This window comes from Micromys minutus (genome assembly GCF_963924665.1).
Source record: "Micromys minutus genome assembly, chromosome: 32".
Lineage (NCBI taxonomy): Eukaryota > Metazoa > Chordata > Mammalia > Rodentia > Muridae > Micromys > Micromys minutus.
In genome coordinates, this window is record NC_137967.1 from 25834224 (window position 1) to 25857717 (window position 23494).

The window sequence follows — 23494 nt, forward strand, 5'->3', positions numbered from 1 at the left end:
TGAAAAGACCTCGATAAACCCCAGGTCACAGGACCTCAAACTTTCCGACGATGGTTATGATATTCAGAACCCAAGTGTAGCGCGGCGTCCTTAAGAGCAGCTGAGGAAAGCACTCGTGTGCTCCGCCACAGCCCCGCAGCTCCACTCACCTGAGAGGTTCCAGGGTGGCCGGGCTGCGTTTCCACCTCTGAGCTGCTGAATCTACCAGGAAATGGCGTCTAAGGAGAATTTCCCGGGATCCAGAGAGAAATAGAGCCGGGAAACCTGCCCGGGGTTGGGTTAGGGTTAAGCGTGTACTTTACACGCGTAGTAAGACGGACCCCGGAGTTTTCTTTAACTCTGGCCAGGATCTTTGGAGCGCCTATCCTAGACCCGCCCCCACGTCCCTGTTCCGGTGACGTACTTCCGCTAGAGCATTTCAATTCTGGCGCTTTCTCTTCATTAACTATTTTTTCCTTCTCTAGAGTTTTCCCAGCTTTTTTTTTCCCTCCCAGTCACTCCTCTGGTCCTTCTAGTATCTCCTCCCCGCCCCGCCCTGGTGATTCTGATCCTTCCTATTCTCTCAAGCTTCCTTCCGGAAGCTCACACTGTCATGCAGCCTTGGACCTGCTTTGCAGACTCCCCAAACCCCACCCGCACTCCCACCCCGGGTACTGCAGCCAGCCTAGACCAGAACTGAACTCCTCAGATAATAGATAGGCAGCTTCACTTGTTAGCTTGGAAGACAAGCCTCCTGGGCTAAAGATGAACAGCAAAATGTAAGCAACGCCGTAAATTCCAATTTCTTTTGTTCCATTCTCAACACAAATTACTAAAAATAAGTCAAAAGGCCTGACTCCCTCCCAAAGTCTGTCTCAAAACATCTATGAAGTACAAGAAAAACTAATCACATGAAAATGCAGATAAAAAGGTTTGGGAAGAATGGTGAGAGGGGAGCTGAGAGCTTCAGGGACAAAGGCCACTGTACAAAGGGCAACCAGTAGAACAGGGCAGTGGGGGGAACAAGGATAACGTCAAACTCCAGCAGCATTGTCCTGGCCACAGTAGCAAAGGGAGCATATAACGCAAATGCTTTCCCTGAATATTCTCTGTAAATACTGTAACGGTCATGATATGAAAGAAATCATTAGCACTAGACCCACTTCATGCAAGTGAAAATACAGTGGTAGCACAACAGAATTTAGATAGCCAGGAACACATAAAATACTGCTGGTGAGTTTACAGCATGCTAAATTCCATGCACAGGGGTTCATGGTCAGGATCACGATGGTGAGGAAGTGGGCTGAGAAATGCACGAATTGTCAAGGGGAGGGCATTTGTGCTCCACATCACCGTAGCACTCTGGTCTGTAACATACAGGCTGGATTGTGAGTAGGGAGTGCACTGATTATATAGATTTCTTCTGGTAGAATGGACATTTTTACTGTTAATCCTCCTGATCCACGAGTATGGGAGATCTGTTCAAGTTCAAATATCTTCCTCAATTTCTTTCTTCAAAGACTGGAAGTTTTCATCATGCAAGTCGTTCACTTGCTCTAATGGTGTTGTGCAAAATATTTAATCCCAACCTTGGTTTCTACCCAGCGTTTCATTATTAACTTCCTGGATAAAAAATACACAGTCTTTATCATAAGCCTTTACCAGCACTAGTGTAAGGAAAAGTCACGGGCAACAATGTTGTTAAAGATAATGCCCCGGGTTTCGGCACCAATGTTATGAAAAGGATGAAGAGAGTGGAGGGAGCGATATAGCCCATGGAGGAGTGACGAGGCCTGGGGGGAGGCAGATGCCTCTGGGGGGGCCCATGTTGGGAATCCCTTCCCCCTGAGGGATCAGCCACATGACGATACAATACAGAAAAGAGTTTATTCAGGTCATGGGAAATTTAAGAGGGTGGTAGAGGGAGGGAGAAAGAGGGGAGAAGAGGCTGGCCATGAGCACTTGGAGGGAGAAGGGGGAAGGGAAAGGGAAAGGAGGAGTAAGTGGGGGAGGGAAAGAGCAAGAGAAGTGAGAAGCAAGAGAGAGAGGAGGGGGCAAGCAGCCACTTTTATAGTGTCAGGTCACTGGGGCAGAGCATACCTAGCTACTGCCAGGTAATTAAGGAGTGGGGTTTACAGAATCCCAACAACTAGAGCTCCGAAGATATCTATCCCCCATGCTATTATTGTATATATTTCCCAGTTATTAATCCCATTTTATTTTCCAATGTTTTATCTGGGCAGCTTTAAACTGCAGTTAGCCAGCCAACATGGCAATTATTCTAAGACCATGATGGCTTCCTCCCCTCTTTCTTCCTCCCCACAGTTCTTCTCAGATTCCCTCCCCCAAGGTTTTCTCTCTTACGCCAACTGTACGTATGCTTATTTGCCTGTAAGGGATAACTTGGGGGAAAAGGATACAGAACTTCTCATGGGTACCTGCAGATACTCAGATCCCTAGGGGCAAGAAGCCTTGGGGCCACTATTTAGCATTAAAATATAAGCAAAACACTAAACCTCAACAGCATGAAGTTAATAACAACATACTTTATATTTTTGAGGCCATTGTGAAGTGTGTTATTTTCCAGATTTCCTCCCTTGCTCCATTTGTCATTTGTATATAGAAAGGCCACTGATTTGTGTGTAAATTTTTATTCAGCTACTTTAAGGAAAGTGTTGATGAGTTATAGACATTCCCTGGTGGAAATGTTTGGGTCACTTATGTATATTATCATATCATTTAGGAATAAGGGTATTTTGACGTCTCCCTTTCCATCCAATATGTATCTTCTTTGTCTCCTCCAGTCATCTTACTGCTCCAGCTAAGCTTCAATTATTTTATTAAGTAGATGTGGAGAGTGGATAAGCTCAGCTTGTTCCTGATTTGAGTGGATTTGCTTTGAGTTTCCCGTCATTTAATTTGATCGTGGTTCTAAGCTTGCTGTAAGGTGCCTGTATGATGTTTAGGAATTTCCCTCATATATTTTACCTGTACAGATTTTTATGGAGAAGGAATGTCCCATATTGTTGAAGTCCTTTTCTGCAATGGAATGAGATGATCTTGTCTTTTTTTCTTCAGCTTGTTGTATGGTGGATTATATTTATTGATTTTTGTATCTTGAATGATCCCTTCATCCCTGAGACAAAGTTTACTTGAGGATGTTTGTTGAGATTTTCATGTGTTCTTGAATTCTCTTTGCAGGTATTTTATGAGGATTTTTCCATGTATATTCATAAGGGAATTTGATCTATAATTGTTTTAAACTTGTATGTTTTGTGGTTTGAGTATTAGGGTAACTATAGCCTCATAAAATGAATTTGGCAATGTTCCTCCTGTGTCTGTTTTGTGGAATAATTTGAGGAGTATTAATTTTACTTTTATTTGAAAGTTGTAGAATTCTGCTCTAAATCAATCTGGCTCTAGGATTTTTGTGGTTGGGAGACGATTAATGACTGCTTTTATTTCTCTAGCTGTTAGATATGTCTGCTGGTTTATCATATGTTGATTTCACTTTGGAATGTAGTACCTACCTATACAATTTTACGGTTCCCTTTTATTTTTTTAATTGTCTTATGCTTCTCTGGATTCTCTGAGTGTGTGTTATTATGTCCCCATTTTTATTTCTGGTTTAGTTAATGTAGATATCCTCTCTCAACCTTTTAGTTAGTTTGGATAAGGTTTCATCTATGTTTCATTGATTCCTTATATTTTAGCTTTGAGTAAGATTATATTTTGCTCTCTCCCCTTGGCTCTGGTTACTTTTTTGCATGTGAGAGTTTTCAGTTGTGCTGCTCAGTTGCTATTATGGCCTCTTGGGGAGGTGGGATGTAGGGAGTTTGAGTGCATCCCATGCTGCTGCCAGGGCAGGCACTGGTCTGTAGGAAAGGCCCAGACACTGCTCTGTGGGGGTGGGGAGCACAGTTTTAGGTGTGGGAAAGCCAGAGCTGGCTGGGGGCAGGGGCCCCTGGGCCTGAGACAAGGCTGTGGGGTTTTCAGACTCTTGGACATCCATGTGCTGCTGGGAGTTGAGGAAAAGCAGAGAACAGAGTCAGAGGCCCTAGAGACCTGGGGAAGCCCAGGGCAGGCGGTAGAAATGGGAGTCCTTAGTTGGCTTGGTGGCAATTGTGACTGGGAGTACAAGAGGCCATTTTGTGGGTAAATAAAGCTTCAGTTCTTTAGACAAAGGCCTTCCCCATGGTCCGCATGGCTGATCTCGATGAAAGAGACTGTCCATTGTTCGAAACAATTCTCCAGAGTCACTTATTCTGTCCAAAGTATCTCATGTAAATGTGGAACACTCTGCTGGGATTGCACTTTTATCTTTAAGTAGTTCTACTTTCATGGAATATGTTATTTTATATCATTAATTTTCATTATTTATTCATCTTACATTGACGCCACATTCCTTCAGCCCTACCTGTCTCCTCCCAACCACCTCTCCCACCTGGTTCCCTCCTTCCATTGACTTCCAATGACTATTTTATCTTCCCTTCTGACAGCCTCAGGCATCCTCCCTTGATCACTCCTTCTTACTTAGCTTTCTTGGGTCTGGGAATTGTAGCGTGGTTATCCTCTACTTTACGGCTAGTATCTGCTTATAAGTGAGTTCATACCATATGTGTTTATCTGGGTCTCAGTGATCTGATTCAGGATGGAATTTTCTAGTTCCATTCATTTGACAAATTTCATGAGGTCCCTTTTTTAAAGCCAATAAGTATTTTATTTTGTAAATAAACTACATTTTCTTTATCCATTCTTCTGTTGAAGGTTATTTCCAGTTTCTGGCTATTTTGAATAAAGATGCTATGAACATAGTTCAGCAAGTGTCCTTTTGGTATGCCAGAGCATCTTCTAGGGTATATATCTAGTAGTACATTTCAAGTTAAGAGAAGGTGATATCTCCAGAAGTTCTTGTAGTGGACTAGATTGTTTTTGATATCCTGTTTTTCTTTCCATATGAAGTTGAGAATTGCTCTTTCAAGGTCTGTAATGGATTGTGTTAAAAATTTTAATGGGAATTATATTGGATCTGTAGATTGCTTTTGGTAAGATTGGCATTTTTTATTATTTTATTGGATAGTCTATGTATTTACATTTTCTATATTATCCTCTATCTGTGCCTTTCTCATCCCCCCCTCTTCCCTCTTCTTGCTTCCATGAAGATGCTCCCACTCCCAACCACCCACTCTCACCTCATCACCTTGCCATTCCTCTACACTGGGTAAACAAACCTTCATTGTACCAAAAGCCTCTTTTCCCACTGATACCAGGCAATGCCATCCTCTGCTACATATGCAGCTGGAGCCATGAGTATCTCCAAGTGTACTCATTGGTTGGTGTTTGGGAGCTCTGGGGGATTTTCTTGATATTGTTGTTCTTCCCATGGGGTTGCAAACCCTTTCAGCTCCTTCAGTCCTTTCTCTAGCTCCCCAATTAATGTTTCTGTGCTAAGTTGATAGTTTGCTGCAAGTATCCTCATCTGTATCAGTATGGCTCTGAATATGGCCATTTTTATTATGTTAATCCTAGTGACCCACAATCATGAAAGATATTTCCATCTTATGATATTTTCTTCAATTTCTTTCTTTAAAGACTTGAAGTTCTTGACTACAGGTCTTCCAGTCACTTTAGAGTTACACAGAGATATATTATTTGTGGCTATTGTAAATGATGTTATTTCTCCAATTTCTTTCTTAATCTCATTATACTTTACATTAAGGATGTCTACTGATGTTTTGGAAGTTCATTTAGTATCCAACCACATTACTGAAGGTAATTATTACTGTAGGAATTCCCTGGTAGAATTTTTGGGATCACTTATGTATACTATCAGATCATCTACAAATACTGATATTTGACTTGTTCCTTTACAATTTGTATATACCTTATCTTCTTTTGTTGTCTTGTTGCTCTAGATAAACTTCAAGTAGCATATTATGTAGATAAGAATAGAGAGAAGGCAGCTTTTTCTTGTCTCTGATTTTAGTGGAACTGCATTAAGTTTCTCTGTATTTAATTTGATGTTGGGAATTCTGGTGGTTTTAATATGAATGACTCTGAAAGAGTACCACTATTAACAGGGGTGTAAGTCACTGTGGAGGTGGGCAATGGTTCTCTCCCCATATCTATGTGGGAGTCAGTCTTCTCCTACCTACCTTCAGGTGAAGAATTAAAACTCTCTACTCCTCCAGCACGATGTCTGTATGGACACTGCCATCCTCCTGTCTTGAAGATAATGGACTGAAACTCAAACAACTAAGCCAGTACTAGTTAAATGTTGCCTTTTATAAGAGTTGCTTTATAAAGGGTCATGGTGTCTCTTGACTGGCATGGAAACCCTAATTAGGACAGAAGATGGTACCAAGAGAGTGTTATTGGTGTGACTGGCTTGCCTATGCTTTTGTTTGGAAGAATATAGATTTTGGGACTTTAGATTTGAAAAGCAGTGGAATGCTTTAAGTGGCCCTTAATGGGCTATTTGAGGAGGAATATGAAAGGCTTTGAGTGATTTGAAGTATGCAGTCCTGGCCCAAGAGGTTTTCCTGGAGAAGAATTTCAATATGTGGTATAGAGACTGTTTTGTGGTATTTTGGTGAAGACTGTAGGTGACTTTGCCCCTGTTTGAAGTGTCTACCGGAGACTAAGGTAAAGATATTTATATTAATCATATTGACAGAGGAAGACCCAGAAAGCCCAGCAGAGACTTGTTTTGGCTCATTCTCATACAGAAATTATAATAAAGCATTGCAAGCTTAAAAAGAAGAAAAGTGGCCCCAGTCACCGAGCCAATGCCAAGCATCCAGCTGCCTCCCCTTCAAGCCTCCGGAATTCCAGATGTTCCATTTCGCCCTCTGTACCACTGCCTGCCTTCTCCCACAGCCGCCTTCCACAGGTGATTTCCACAAAGGAAAAGGAATCATATTTTATGTCTGTTTTCCAGAACCTCCACTCTTTCAACCCCTTTGCTGATGCAAGTAAGAATGATAACCTGCTTCATGCTGGCACTGAGAATTATACTCACATAAGAATGCAGCAGAGAAATAGTAGGAAAATCCTGTCCAAGGGATCACTGATGATTAAGATAAAAAGAAACCAGTGAAGGCATTTAAGAAGAAATTTGCTGCAATGGCCCAGTAATTGAGCATCCAGAATATTGGAGAAGTAATTTGTCTACAGGATGACCAGCACAAGACCATGTGCCAGTTCCTGGTAGAAATTGCTCTGGCTAAGGACGATCAGCTGCATGTTTATGAGTTTTAAGTGCTTGTGGCTCTCTGAAGCCTAAGTGGGGATTTCCTTGTATGAATAAAATTTCCCTTCTGTCCCTCTCACAAGTTTTAAAACCACACAGCTTGTATACTGTAATCATTTGGGATCCATTTCCCCTAAATTATTTTTATTGGAAGTTCTCTGCATTTACATTTCAGATGTTATCCCTTTCCCACAATCCTATCTCCCCTTCCCCTCCCATTGCCTCCATGAAGGTGCTCCCTCTCACAATCACCCTCTCCCACCTTAGCACATTAGCATTCACCTACACTGGGAAAATGAGCCTTTGCTGGACCAAAGGCCTCTCCTCTCATTGGTGCCAGACAATGCTATCCTCGGCTGCATGTGTACATTGGGCCATAGGTCTCTCCATGTGAACTCATTGGTTGGTGTTTTAATCCCTGGAAGCTGTGGTAGGTTTGGGTAGTTGATAATTTTGTTCTCCCCATGGGGCTGCAGACCCTTTCAGCTCCTTCAGTTCTTTCTCTATCTTCTTCATTGGGGTCCACGTGTTCAGTTTGATGGTTAGCTGTAAGAATCCTCCTCTGTATCAGTATAGCTCTGGCCATCTGAGGAAGCATCCATATGAGGTTCTTTCCAGTAAGCACTACTTGGCATCAGCAATAGTGCTTGGGTTTATTGGGTTCATATGGGGTGTATCCCGTGGTGAGGCAGTCTCTGGATGATCTTTTCTCGAATCCCTGATCCTATATTTGTCCCTTTATTTCCTCCCATGAACATTTTGTTTTTTTCTTCCAAGAAAGACTGAGGCATCCACTTTCTGGCCTTCCTTCTCTTTGAGATTGCTAAGTTCTGTGGATGGTTTCATTCTTCTGCATGCTGAGTGCCAGTTGGACCAACACCATTTATTGAGGAGACTGTCCTTTTTCCATTGAATGATTACAGCTCCTTAGTCAAAAATCAAGTGTCCATATATGTGAGGGCTCATTTCTGGATCTTCTATTCTATTCCATTGATCTAGGTGTCTATTTCTGTACCACTACCATGCAGTTTTCAGCACAATTGCCTTGTAATATAGCTTGAGGTCAGTGATAGTGATTCCCTTAGATGTTTTGTTTTTGAGGATGGATTTAGCTATTCTATGTCTTTTTATTTTGTTATTCCAGACGAAATCGCACATTGCTCTGTCCAACTAAATGAAGAACTGGATTGGTATTTTGATGGGGATTGCATTGAATCTGTAGATTGCTTTTGGTAAGATGGCCATTTTTAAGATGTTGATCCTTCCAATCCATGACCATGGGAGATCTTTCCATTTTCTGAGATCTTCCTTGATTTCCTTCTTTAGAGGTTTGAAGTTCTTGTCATACAGGTCCCTCACTTGCTTAGTTAGAGTCACACCAGGTATTTCATATTTTTTGTGACTAATGTGAAGGGTATCTTTCCCTACTTTCTTTCTCCACATGTTTATCCTTTAAGTAGAGGAAGGCTACTGATTTGTTTGAGTTAATTTTATTTCCAGCCACTTTGCTGAAATTGTTTATCAGCTGTAGGAGTTCTCTGGTGGAATTTGTGGGGTCACTTACGTACACGATCATGTCATCTGCAAATAGTGATGTTTTTACTTCTTCCTTTTCAATTTGTGTCCCTTTGATTTCTTTTCGCTGTCTAATTGCTCCGGCCAGGACTTCCCGTACGATGTTGAATAGGCAGGGGGAGAGTGGGCAGCCTTGTCAAGTCCCTGATTTTAGTGGGATTGCTTCAAGTTTCCAACCATTAAGTTTGTTGGTTTGCTGTATATAGCTTTTATTATGTTTAAGTATGGGCCTTGGATTCTTGTTCTTTCCAAGACTTTTAACATGAAGGGGTGTTAAATTTTGTCAAATGCTTTCTCAGCATCTAGTGAGATGACCATGTGTTTTTTTTTTTTTCTTTGACTTTGTTTATATGATGGATTACATTGATGGATTTCTGAATATTAAACCATCCCTGCATCCCAGGGATGAAGCCTACTTGGTCATGGTGAATGATCGTCTTGATGTATTCTTGGAATCGGTTTGCAAGGATTTTGTTCAGTATTTTTGCATCAATGTTCATAAGTATTATTGGTTTGAAGTTCTCTTTCCTTTTAGGGTCTTGGTGTGCTTTAGGAACGAGGGTTATTGTAGCCTCAAAAAATGAGTTAGGTAGAGTTCAATCTGATTCTATTTTGTGGAATAGCTTAGAGAGTATTAGTCTTACTTGGTCAATAAATGTTTGATAAAATTCTGAACTGAACCCATTTTTTTTTGGTTGTGAGGCTTTTGATGACCGCTTCTATTTCTTTAGGTGTTATGGGATTATTTAGATGGTTTACCAGGTCCTGGTTTAACTTTAGTATCTGGTATCTGTCTAGGAATTCATCCATTTCCTCCAATATTCCAGCCTTGTTGAGTATAGGCTTTTATAGTAGGATCTGCTAATTTTTTTGAATTTCCTCAGTTTCAGTAATTATGTCTCCACTTTCCTTTCTTATTTTGTTAATTTGGATACTCTCTCTTTGCCCTCTAGTTATTTTGGCTAAGAGTTTATCAATCTTGTAAATTTTCTCAAAGAACCAGCTCCTAGCTTTCTTGATTTTTGAATGGTTCTTTTTGTTTCTATATGGTCTATTTCTGTCTATATTTGTTTATTTCTTGCCATCTACTCCTCTTGGGTGTATCTGCTTCCTTTTGTTCTAGATATTTCAACTGTGCTGTCAGGTTGCTAGTGTATGCTCTCTCTAGTTTCTTTTTGGAAGCACTCAGAGCTATGAGTTTTCCTCTCAGTTCTGCTTTCATTGCATCCAATAGGTTTGGGTATATCCTGTTTTCGTTTTCATTGAATTCTAGAAAATCCTTAATTTCTTTCTTTATTTCTTCTATGACCCTGCTATTGTTTAATAGAAAATTGTTTATTTTCCATGTGTATATGGGCTTTTGTTGTCTTTGTTGTTATTAAAGACCAGCCTTAGATCATGGTGATCTGAAAGGATGCATGGGAGTATTTTAATCTTCTTATATCAATTGAGGCTCATTTTCTGACCAATTATGTGTTCAATTTTCAAGAAGGTGCCGTGAGGTGCTGAGAAGAAGGTGTATTCTTTTGTTTTAGGATGATATGTTCTGTAGATATCTTTTAATTCCAGTTGGTTCATAATCTCTGCTAGTTTTACAGTGTCCTTGTTCAGTTTCTCTTTCCATGGTCTGTCCATTGGTGAGAGTGGGGTATTAAGGTCTCCCACTATAATTGTGTGGGGTAAAATATATTTTTGAGCTTTAGTAAGGTTTCTTTTATGAATATATGCTTCTGTATTTGGAGCATATATGTTAAGAATTGAGAGTTCCTCCTGACAGATTTCCCCCATAATGAGTAAAAAGTGTTCTTCCTTATCTTTTTTGATAACTTGTGGTTGAAAATTTACTTTATTCAATATTAGAATGGCCACTCCAGCTTGCTTCTTGGGCCCGTTTGCCTGGAAGTTTTTTCCCCACCCTTTACTCTGAGATAGTGTCTGCCTTTGTCTCTGAGATGATTTTCTTATATGCAGCAAAATGCTGGGTTTTGTTTATGTATCCAATCTGATAGCCTATATCTATTTATTGGGGAGTTGAGTCCATTCATGTTAACAGATATCAAGGAATAGTGGTTGCTGTTTCCTGCTATTATTGCTTTTGTAGGTTGAATTGTGCCTGTGTGTCTTCCTGGTTCCCTGGATCAAGCAGGGCAGGGGCGCACTTTCTGCACGCTTGGCAGAGATCTCTCTGCCCCCTGGCTACTCGGAATGCCTTCTCACCAGGTTTGTGTCCCTGGATCTCCCTATTTATTAAATTCTAAGAGACCCTTAATTTACACAATGGAGTGCCACTACTCAGTTATTAGAAACAATTACTTTATGAAATTCCTAGGCGAATGATGGAATTAGAAACTATCATCCTGAGTGAGGTAACACAGTCAGAAAAGAACACACATGGTATGTGCTGACTGATAAATGAACACTAGCCCCAGAAAGCTCTGAATACCCAAGAAACAATTCACAGACCATATGCAGCTCAAAAAGAAGCCAGGCCAGAATGTAGTTGCTTCAGTCCTTCTTAGAAGGAAAAGACAAAAAAAAAAAAAAAAAAAAAAACACCCACAGGAGGAAATGTAAAGTCAAATAGAGGAGCATCGATAGAAGAAAAGATCATTCAGAGACTACTTCACCTTGGCATCCACCCCATATGCACCTAACAAATCCAGGCACTATTGCTAATATGAAGAAGTACTTATTGGCAGGAACCAGATATGGATGTTTTCTCAGATATCTACCAGAGTCATACACATATACTTGAGGATGCTTATAGCTAACCATCCAACTTAACATGGGGACTCCAATGAAAGAGGTAGAGAAAGGACTGAACAAGTTGAAAGGGTTTGAAACCTCATGGGAAGAATAACATCATCAACCAGCCAAACACTTCAAACTCTCATGGACCAAAACACCAACCACTGAGCACACATTGAGAGACCCATGGCTCCAGTTGCATATGTAGCAGAGGATAGCATTCTCTGGCATCAATGGGAGAAGCGTCTTTTGGTACAATTCAGGTGTGTTTTCCCAGTGTATGAGAATGCCAAGGCACTGATGTGGAGAGGGTGATTGGGAGAGGGAGCATCTTCATGGAAGTAAGTGGAGGGGGAGGGAGAATGGGAGTGGGGAAGAATGGAATAACATTTGAATGTAAGTAGAACAAATACCCAGTTAAATAATTTAAAGAAGAAAAAGAAAACCTTAGGCCTAGGTATGGTATTACATATCTTTAATCCCAGGAGACAGAGGCATGCTTTTATCTGTGTTTAAGGACAGCCTCGAACATAGCAAGTTCTAGTTTAAAACAAGTGTAAATCCAGGCATAGTGGTACATACCTTTATTCCCATGATTGAGGAAACAGAGCCATGCAGACCTCTGAGTTCAAGGTCAACCTACAAAGCAAGTTCCAGGACAGCCATGTTTAGGCAGTGGAGGGGTTGGAAAACAGAACGCTGGCAATAGACTAAAGAAGGCTATGTTTCACTCCCTAATAACCAGCAGAACTCAGTATTTTTGTTCATGTATTTCTGGAATTAGAGTCAAGAAGAAAAGGAACTCCTGGGACAATTGATGCTGGTTAGTTGGAGCTAAGAACTTAGCAGTAATTAAGAAGAAACAAGCATCACTGATGTAAAATCTTATGGGATATGTTTTCTAAGCACAGAGAAGCTGTGTTCCAGAAAAAAAAAACAAAATTGTACCTATTGCTGCAGCTGGAGTTAGGAATGTTCAAGTATCTTTGAGATGGTACTGTTTTTGAAGGCAAGATGGTATCCTACAATGCAGCTGATTTTTGATACTGTGAAGAACTAGTAGAGAACATTAGGGAAGGAGCATCCTCAGTTGCAGTTGATGACCTAGGACTTAAATAATCATGCAAAGAAGTTGAGGCTGGGCACCATAAAGGGAGCCTATGAGAGGATTTTGGTGAATCCTAGTTGCAGCAGAAGAACCCATCAAGAACAACAAGCAGGAGTAAAGTGGAGTCAACTAGAATGCTACAGCTGGAGAAGTGATTTAAGCCACTGGAGGAACCTGGAAGGTAATGTGTGAATCACAGATATTGGAATGAGAAATTATAACATTGAAGCTGACCCCAAGGAGGGTAGCAGTAACCCAGATCATAGAGCTCTACCTGCATCCAAGGTGGCAAGCTTCAGTCAGAGATACTCTGGTCAGTTAATACTAGAGATAACCAGCTGGCAAGAAGAAATAGCAAGAAAATAAGATACACACACACACACACACACACACACACACACACACAAAACACAACCCAAAACACAATTAGGCACTGTGAAAACCCAGTTCTCTCACCACATAGATCCCTGGATACCCTAACACACCAGAGAAGCAAGATAATTACCTAAAATCCCACCTCTTGAAATGATAGAGGGCCATGAGGAGGATATAATTAACACCCTTAAAGAATATACAAAAGACAGGCGAACAGGTAGAAGCACTTAAATAGCAAACAAACAAATACCTAAAATATACAGTAAAATACAATCAAGCAAGTAAAGGAATTGAATGAACTAGAACAAGACATAAAAATGGAAATGGAAACAATGAAGAAAACATAAAAGTGAGGCAACCCTGGAGAAGGGCAACTTAGGAAAGAGATGAGCAGCTGTAAATTCAAGTATCACCAACACATCTGTCATATTGTTAGGAGTGACACATTCCCTAGATTGCTACAAAACCATAACTCTAGATAACTTATCTTAACCCCAGTTGATAACACTGCATTTATTTGTGGTACTCAAATCTACTTGCAACTCCCTCCGATTTGGTCAACAATCTGCATGCTTGGAATTCTCTTCCCCAATTTGGAGGTAATATATGGAGACAAGCCCCTTTTAATTATACTTATGGACTCAATAGTTGGCCTACTCAATATTTCTTAATATCTGTTAACATAAATGGACTCAATTCCCCAATAAAGAGAAATAGACAATCAGACTGGATACATAAACAGAATCCAGCATTTTGCTGCATATAGTAAAGTCATCTTAGAAACAAAGACAGACACTATTCAGAGTAAAAGGCTGGAAAAAACCTTCCAAGCAAATGGCCCCAAGAAACAAGCTGGAGTAGCCATTATAATATAGAATAAAGTAGATTTTCAAGAAAAGTTATCAAAAAATAAGAAAGGAAAATTTTTACTCATTACAGGAAAAATTTATTAGGAGGAACTCTTAATCCGTAACATATATGTTCCAAATACAAGACCACCCAATTCATACTAAAGTTCAAAACACACTTTGCACCACACACAAAATTAGTGGGAGACTTCAACACCCCACTCTCATCAATGAACAGATCATGGAAACAGAAACTGAACAAGGACACAGTGAAATTAGCAGAGATTATGAACCAATTGGAATTAATAGACATCTACAGAACATTTCACCCTAAAATAAAAGAATACACCTTCTTCTCAGCACCTCATGCACCTTCTCTGAAGTTGGCTATATAGTTGGTCACAAAATAAGCCTCAATAGATATAAGAAGATTGAAATACTCCCATGCATCCTATCAGATCACCTTGGACTTTGACTGGTCTTTAATCAAAGCAAAAAAAAAAAAAAAAAAAAAAAAAAAAAAAAAAAGCCCATATATATATATAGAAGCTGAACACTGCTCTCCTCAAAAATAGGATGGTCAAAAAAGAAATAAAGAAAGAAATTAAGGGTTTCTAGAATTTAATGAAAATGAAAGCACAATATACCCAAACCTATGGGACGCAGTGAAGGCAGTAAAAGAGGAAAACTCATAGCTCTAAGTGCTTCCAAAAAGAAACTGAAGAGAGCATACACTAGCAGATTGACAGCACAGTTGAAAGCTCTAGAACCAAAAGAAGCAGATACACCCAAGAGTATTAGATGGCAAGAAATAATCAAACTCAGAGCAGAAATTGACCAAATAGAAACCAAAAGAACCATTCAAAGAATCAACAAAACCAGGAGCTGGTTCTTTGAGAAAATTAACAAGATGATAAACCCTTAGCCAGACTAACTAGAGGGCAAAGAGAGAGTATCCAAATTAACAAAATCAGAAAATAAAGTGGAGCCATAACAACTGAAACTGAGGAAATTCAAGAAATCATCAGATCCTACTACAAAATCTTATACTCAACAAAACTGGAAAATCTGGAGGAAATGGATGAATTCCTAGACAGATACCAGATACTAGAGTTAAACCATTACCAGGTAAACCATCTAAATAATCCCATAACACCTAAAGAATTAGAAGCAATCATCAAAAGCCTCCTAGGGAAAACAGCCCAGGATCAGATGGGTTCAGTGCAGAATTCTATCAGACATGTATTGACAACCTAATACCAATACTCTCCAAACTCTTCCACAAAATCGAGTCAGAAGGAACACTACCCAACTCATTTTTGAGGCCAAAATAACCTTCATTTTGAAACGACACTAAGATCCTACAAGAAAAGAAAACTTCAGACCAATCTTCCTTATGAACATTGATACAAAAATACTCAACAATATTTTTGCAAACCAAAATTAAACATTAAAACAATCATTCACCATGATCAAGTAGGCTTCATCCTTGGGATGCAGGGATAGTTTAATATATGGAAATCCATCAGCATAATCCACCATATAAACAAACTCAAAAAAATAATTCACATGGTCATCTCACTAGTTGCTGAGAAAACATTTGACAAAATTCAACACCACTTCATGTTAAAAGAATTCTTGGAAAGAACAAGAATCCAATGCTCATACCTAAACATAATAAAAGCAATATACAGCAAACCAATAGCCAACATCAAACTTAATGGTGAGAAACTTGAAGCAATCCCACTAAAATCAGGAAATAGACAAGCCTGCCCACTTTCCCACTACCTACTCTCAACATAGTACTAGAAATCCTGGCCGCAGCAATTATACAGCGAAAGGAAGTCAAAGATATACAAATTGGAAAGGAAGAAGTCAAAATATCACTATTTTCAGATCATATGATAATGTTCTTAAGTGACCACAAAAATTCCACCAGAGAAGTTTTACAGCTGATATACAACTTCAGCAAAGTGGCTGGAAATAAAATTATCTCAAACAAATCAATAGCCTTCCTCTACTCAAAGTATAAACATGCTGAGAAAGAAATTAGGGGAAAGAAACCCTTCACAATAGTCATAAACAATATGAAATACCTTGATGTGACTCTAACTAAGCAATTGAAGGTCCTGTATGACAATAACTTCAAATCTCTGAAGAACATTGAAGAACATCTCAGAAGATGAAAAGATTATAAGGACCAACATTGTAAAAATGGCCATTTTACCAAAAGCAATCTGTAGATTCAATGCAATCTCCATCAATATTCCAACTCAATTCTTCATAGTGCTGGAAAAAACAATTTGCAAATTCATTTGGAATAACAAAAAACCTAGAATATCAAAATTCACCCTCAACAACAACAAAAAAAAATCTTTGGGAATCACCATCCCTGACCTCAAGCTATATTACAAGGCTATTGTCTTAAAAACCATATGGTACTGGTACAGAGATAGGCAGGTTGATCAATGGAATAGAATTGAAGATCCAGAAATGAACCCTGACACATATGGTCACTTCAGTTTTAACAAAGGATCTGAAAACATTCAATGGAAAAAGGACAGCCTTTTCAACAAATGGTGTTGGCTCAACTGGCACTCAGCATGCAGAAGAATGAAAATAGACCCTTTCTTATGTTCTTGTTCAAAGCTCAAGTGCAAGTGTATCAAAGATTTCCACATAAAACCAGGTACACTGAAATTATTAGAAAAGAAAGTGAGGAAAACCTTAGAACACATAGGCACAGGAGAAAATTTCCTGAACAGAACACCAATGGCCTGTGCTCTAAGTCCTAGGATCAAGAAATGGGACTTAATGAGATTGCAAAGTTTCTGTAAGGCTAAGGACACTGTCAAGAAAAGAAAATGGCAGCTAACATATTTGAAAAAGATCTTTTCCAACCCAATATCTGATAGAGGTCTAATATCCAATATATCCCAAGACTGTTTAGAATTTATTTCCATGTTACATTCTGTTCTATATGTACTTTATGGTTATGGTAAGTAGTGGGATTTCAATGCATGCTGTTAAGCCTCTAAAAGAATTGCCAAAATACTTTAAAAAATCTGTACATGTATCTTTCTTCTTTAAATAAAGTTTTAAGAAAAAAAAGAAATATCTCAGGAGTCCAATTTAATTGAGACTGCTGGTCCTTTTGCATGGTCACCCTCCTCAGTTTCCTCCACTTTTTTCTAATTTAACCACAGACATCAACAGCTTCTGTTGGTTGGTTGGGTGAAAATATCTGCATCTGGGTCTTTTGTAGGTCAATCATGATAGGTCCCTTGTGGTGAGCTCTCCATAACCTCAGTAATATTACCAGTTCTTGGGGCCTCCCATTGACCTTGGTCCCCTTTTGAGGAGGAGTCAAACTGTTGTCCTATAAAGCTGTTCTCCTAGGGGAACTGTGGACTGTGGTTTTTGTTTCCCTGACTGAGGCTAAACTCCAGTGAGACTTTCAGTCTTTTGGGTCAGTTGCTCTGTAAGCCAAAGAAACCCTGGGAGTTCTTCAGACTGAGCTGTAGGTTGTCTTGTTGCCTTGTGTACTGCTGGGATCTCTTCAAGCTGTGTTGTCCTGTGTGCAGTGGGTCTTCTGGGATGTTTCAGCAATGATGTCGAATGTCCTGGATGCAGCAGATCTGGTATGCTCAGGCTATAGTCTCTTGCAGGTAACAGACTAGTTAGCAGTTTGTCCCAGCAGAAAGGGCCAGGCAGAAGGGTGAGATGGCCTTTTTAACTGTTAATCCTACCTCTCCATGAGCATGGGAGATCTTCATAAATTCTGGTCTCTTCTTCAGTAGCTTTTTGTGGGGACTTGAGATTCTTGTCCTATAGATCTATCACTTGACTGGTTAGAATTAAACAAGATGTTTCATATTATCCATGGCTATCATGAAGGATGTTGCTTTCCTAATTTCTACCGATTTTGCAGTTAATTTTGTTTCTAGCCAGTTTGTGGAAGCTGTAGGAATTCTTTGGTAGAATTTTGGAGATTGCTTATACATACTATCATATCTTCCACAAATAGCATTACTTTGATTTCTTTCTTTTTGTATCTTCTTGATCTCATTTACTTGTCTGATTGCTCTTACTAGAATTTTAAGTACTCTATTGAAAAGATAGGGAGAGAGTGGGCAAACTTGTCTCCTCTCAGAGTTTACTAGAAGTGCTGTAAATTTCTCTTCACTTATTGGATTGTAGCGATTGGCTTGCTGTCTATTGCTTTGATTATGTTTAGTTATATTCCCTGTATTCCTGACTTCTGTAGTACCTTTAACATAAAGCAGTGTTGATCTTATCAAAGGCTTTTTTTATCATCTAATGGGATACTTATGTGATTTTTTTCTTTCAGTTTGTTTACATGGTGGATTACTTTGATGGGTTTTCATATATTGAACCATCCCTGCATCCCTTGGGGGAAGCCTACTTAATCTTCATTGATGATATATTTGATGTGTTTCTGGATTTGCTTTGTGAGTATTTTATTGAATATTTTTGCATTACTATTCATAAAAGAAATTGGTGTAAAATTTTCTTTCTTTTTTGAGTCATTGTGTGAATTAGATATCGAGGTGACTGTGCCATCATAGAATGAGTTTGTCAGTGTTCTGTCTGTTTCTTCTTTGTGGACTAGTTTAAAATGTATTGGTCTTAGCTCTTCCTTAAATATCTGGTAGAATTCTGCACTAAAACCATCTGGTCCTGTGCTTTTTGTTGTTTTGTTGTTGGGATACTTTTAGTGATTGTTTCTATTTCTTTAGAAATTATGGGGATGTTTAAATACTTAACCTCATCTTGATTTAACTTTGGTAAGTAGTATCTATTTTAAAAATCATCTCCTTCATTAAGATTTTCTAGTTTTGTTGAGTACAGTCTTTTGAAGTAAGAACTAATTATTTTTTGAACTTCTTCAGTGCCTGATGCTATGTCTCAATTTAATTACTGATTTTCATTTGGATTCTCTCTCTCTCTCTCTCTCTCTCTCTCTCTCTTTCTCTCTCTCTCTCTCTGTGTGTGTGTGTGTGTGTGTCTGTGTGTGTGTGTGTGTCAAGGCTATGTGTTATCTCTCAAATAAGAGCTATAAGAAAAAAATTAGTTATGAAAATGTATGTGTCATTTACCAAAACAATTGTAATTATGAATGCATGACAGCTGGGCTACCCTCTGTAAACCTGACATAAAGTATGCATGAGATACAAGGGGGATGAAGGGGATGAAAATATGTGTGACAAGAGGTGAGACAGAGAATCAAGATATGGTATTCTCCAGGGGCCACCTGTAGTACTCTGAGGATGTTTCACTAATTGATGGGACAAATGCTCACATTGTCCTTTTCTGTTCAGAACCGTGTGGCTACCTTTGTCCTGTGGGATCTTGTTCCAGTAACTCCATGAGAGTCTCTGGGTAAGTGCAGCCTCTGCTGCTTTAACCACTGGGTCTGGGTCATATTGGAAGCGTGGGAATAAAGCCCAACAGGAGATGAAGTCTCAGACTTCAGCCTGAATTTGTGATAAAGATGCTCAGAGATGCTCACCCCTGAGATTAAAGCCCAATAGCTCTGTGGGATGTGTGAATTCCAGCCTGAGATCTCAGAGACAGATTCATCATTATGGTGGTTCATAGGATGAACCCATCCAGCAACAAACCATGGTGCAGGGCATGGAAAATTGTGAGAGAGAAATTCTCTTCTCAGTGAAAACAGCTCTCTCAGAACAAAGGAACTCAGGTAGAGGAGTGATTTCTGCACTTCTACATTTTCACTCTGGGGGCTTTCAACCAGTTCTCAATCAAGAATCAACATTCCAAACAGGGACTATTTGCTCCATGTGGTCCCATAAGCACTTAAGTGGTTGTCAGTGAGAATCACTCAATGAGTTTAGTTTCAATGCATTTCACATATGGACGACATGAAGAGTTTATAGGATTTTACAAAGGACACAATTAACATATATAACTTAATCCAACGTATTGTACTGATGCAGATGCTGGATAACAGCATTTTCCAGTATCATAAAGACCACAATTAAGGTCGGGTCCTTATAAAAGTTACTGCTGTGTACCTAACTACATCATCAATTTGATAAATTTTCTTGTCCTACACTACAATAGACCTTAAATATTTGTCACTATTGGTCCCCTGCACACAAACAACTTTATTTATTATAAGGAATTATTAACTCTTCCAATGTTAACTTAAGGTGTTAACTGTCCTGTCACATATCTAGGATCCATATTTACTTGTACAATAGAATTGACAACTGTACATTTATTCAAAAGGTATTACTTTGGATACATTTCAATACTTCCAGGTTGTGTATGGTTTCTTTTTAAAATTAGACTTATTTATTTTAATTTTATTTAGAGTAATACTGAGCCAAGGGTGGTCCTGGTGGAGACAGAGTAACAAGGTTTCTGCCCCTGGGACAAAGCCCATGTGCTCTAGATTCTTGTATGTTTATACAACCGTGGGGAAAATGTGGTATCATTAATGTAAACACTAGGTTGAGAACTTCAAGTTGTTCTTTAAATTGTATGCATGTGCATGTGTATCCGTGAATATGACTCATATGCACATATGTGTGTGTGTACATGGGTGTGCTTGTATCAGTGGATATGTGTGTGTGTGTGTGTGTGTGTGTGTGTGTGTTGCCACAGGCATTTCTGATGCCTATGACATTCAAATTTTCAAAAACTAGACTTATACTCAATTTTGAGCCATGATATGGAGGCTAGAATTCAAACCTAATTGTTCTCCAAGAACAGCATGTGCTGTTAAATGCTAAGTCATCTCAGAATCTCAAACACAACAGTATAAAGAATCAGAATGCAAATACAATTTCAAACATTTTGATACTATCTCATATGCTGTAGGAACTCTTTTCTTTTATTAGATACTCTCGGTGTTTACCTTTCAAATGTTATCCCCTTTCCCCCTGCTTCCCTCCCCCTCCCCCTTTAATTGTCTCTATAAAGGTGCACCCTCTCACAATCACCCTCTACACCTCAGTGCCTTGACATCCCTCTACACTGGGAAAACATGCCCTCACTGGACCAAAGGTCTCTTCTCCCATTGATGCCAAATATTACTATCTTCTGCTACATATGCAACTGGAGCCATGGGTCTCTCCATGTTTCCTCAATGGTTGGTGTTTTAGTCCGTGGGAATTCTGGAGGGTTTGGTTGGTTGATAATATTCTTCCCATGAGGTTGCAACCACTTTCAGCTCCTTTAGTCTTTTTTCTAGCTCTTTCCCTGGCGTCCCCTTGTTCAGTCCCATGGTTAACTACAAGCATGCTCAGCCTTATTTGTACGGCTCTAGCAGAGCTCCTAAGGAGGCATCCCTATCTGGTTTCTGCCAGTAAGTACTTCTTGGCATCAGCAATAGTGCTTGAGTTTAGTGACTGCATATGGGATGGATCCCTAGGTGAGGCACCTTCTGAGTGATCTTTTCTTTTATCCCTGCTCCTCCATTTGACTTTGTATTTCCTCCCATGAGTATTTTGTTTTCTTTTCTATAAAGGACTGAGGCATCCCCATTTTGGCCTTCCTATTTTTTAAGCTTCATAAGGTCTGTGAATTGTTTCTTGGATATTGGGTATTCAGAGCTTTCTGGGGCTAGTATCTGCTTATCAGTGAGTGCATACCATGTGTGTTCTTTATAACTGGTTTACCTCACTCAGGATGATAGTTTATAGTTTTATCCATTTGCCTAGGAATTTCATAAAGTCGTTGTTTTTAATAGCTGAGTAGTACTCCATTGTAGTACTCCATACTTTTTGTATCCACTCCTCTGTTGAAAAACATCTGGGACCTTTCCAGCTTTTGGCTGCTCTGAACATGTTGGAGCATGTGTCCTTGTTATATGTTGGATAGTCTTTTGGGTATATGCCCAGGAGTGGAATAGCTGAGTCTTCAGGTGATACTATATTCAATTTTTTGAGGAACCACCATACTGATTTTCAGAGTGGTTGTACTAGCTTGCAAGTCCAACAGTGGAAGAGTGTTCTTCTTTCTCCACATCCTCACCAGCATCTGCTGTCATTTGAATTTTTGATCTTAGCCATTGTGCCTGGTTTGAGATGGAATCTCAGGCTTGTTTTGATCTGCATTTTCCTGATGACTAGGGATGTTGAAAATTTCTTTATGTGCTTCTTGGCCATTTGAAGGCTGAGCTGTAGGCCTTCTTAGTGGTGTGAGTACATGTGGGAAGAGAGTATTAGTGGAACTAGCTGAGCATGACTCGAGGGGATGGTCACTTAGTAGTCCCATGGTTTCAGAACAGTAATACAACGATGTATGCATGCAGACAATAAAACTTGAGAGTCACGTGTTTTCTAGCCATTGTCGCTTAAGGTGTCTGACTATTCTTTTAAAGGACCTGAGTTCACTTCCCAGCTCCCCATGGCATATAACAATCACTTCAGTTCTAGTTCTATTTAAAGCCTTGTTGTTGTTTCTGTGGTTCCTACTTTACTTTCCATCTAACAGATAACAATCACCTCAATTCTAGTTTTTAATATTCAAAGCATTATTATTGCCTCTGAGGTTCCTACATGTATATTATTAAACAACCATATAAAGGAATATTAATAAAATATTTTTAGAAAAAATTCTACTATTTATAACGTAGGCCCAGAGAAATTTATACTATAAGTTCACCATTATTCATAAATCCTATATAATACAGTAGTTTTGAAACCAATGTTTTATTCCAAGATTATTGTTACAAATGCAGAGAGTTTTGATGGCCACAGTTGGACAGGGCCATGCAGAAGGAATGACAAATGGCTTTAGAACCAATGAAATATGACCCACTAGTTAGCACATACACTATGGGTACATCGTAATTAAGACAAGGTCTGAAGGACTGTCCTGATGACTTTATGCTGTTATGAAGTTCTGCTGTTATTGCTGTCACCACTTCCATTTTAATATACGAAATGTGTGAAAACTCAAAAGGGGCTTCCCGCACCTCACTAAGCAGTACCACTTGCACTTAAATGGTAATGCTTGATCTTTTAGAGGCTGGCATAGTAATGATTCAGTCACCACCCTTGGAAAGAACTTAGAAATGTAGATCGTCAGCAAAGCCCACCACACTTTGAAAGCATCTGGAAAAAGAGGAATAGTAGTAAAGTAAAGGTGTTTTTACTACTGGCTCTGATGTAGAGATAATTAGAGAAAAATTTGAAGCTCAGAAAGACATAATTTGGCTAGTTAAGTGTGGGTGTTTTTCTTTTTTTACCTTTAATCTTTTCTAAAGAGTTCATTAGCTATCTCTGCTCTGTTCTAGTCTCTTCCATTTCCTCATTCCATTTTTACTTCCCAGTCTCCAATAATATGTCCACATTCTTACACATCCCTCCCCACACCCTGACAGGCCTTCACACTCCCTGGGGTCTCAAGTTTCTAAAGGTTTAGGTGCCTTTTAACAACTTGCTTGTCTGTGCTATACAATATTATTTCTGTAAAGCTGTTGGGAACATAGGTTTTTATATTCATTTAGTACAAAAAAATCTAAAACATAATTTCATACAGCCTGAAAGACATTTCTGGGCCATATAAGCCATGGGAGAAAGAGAATAGTTGTCAGAACATTGTTAGTTCCAC

At 39.2% G+C, this 23494-nt stretch overlaps 1 pseudogene across 1 annotated transcript; it reads left to right on the top strand.

Moving 5' to 3' along the window:
• The first annotated feature begins 6895 nt into the window (after positions 1–6895).
• On the top strand, positions 6896–7239 carry LOC308413462 (eukaryotic translation initiation factor 1-like; annotated as a pseudogene). The gene has a single exon. The product of its transcript is annotated as a eukaryotic translation initiation factor 1-like (transcript).
• Positions 7240–23494: the final 16255 nt, after the last annotated feature.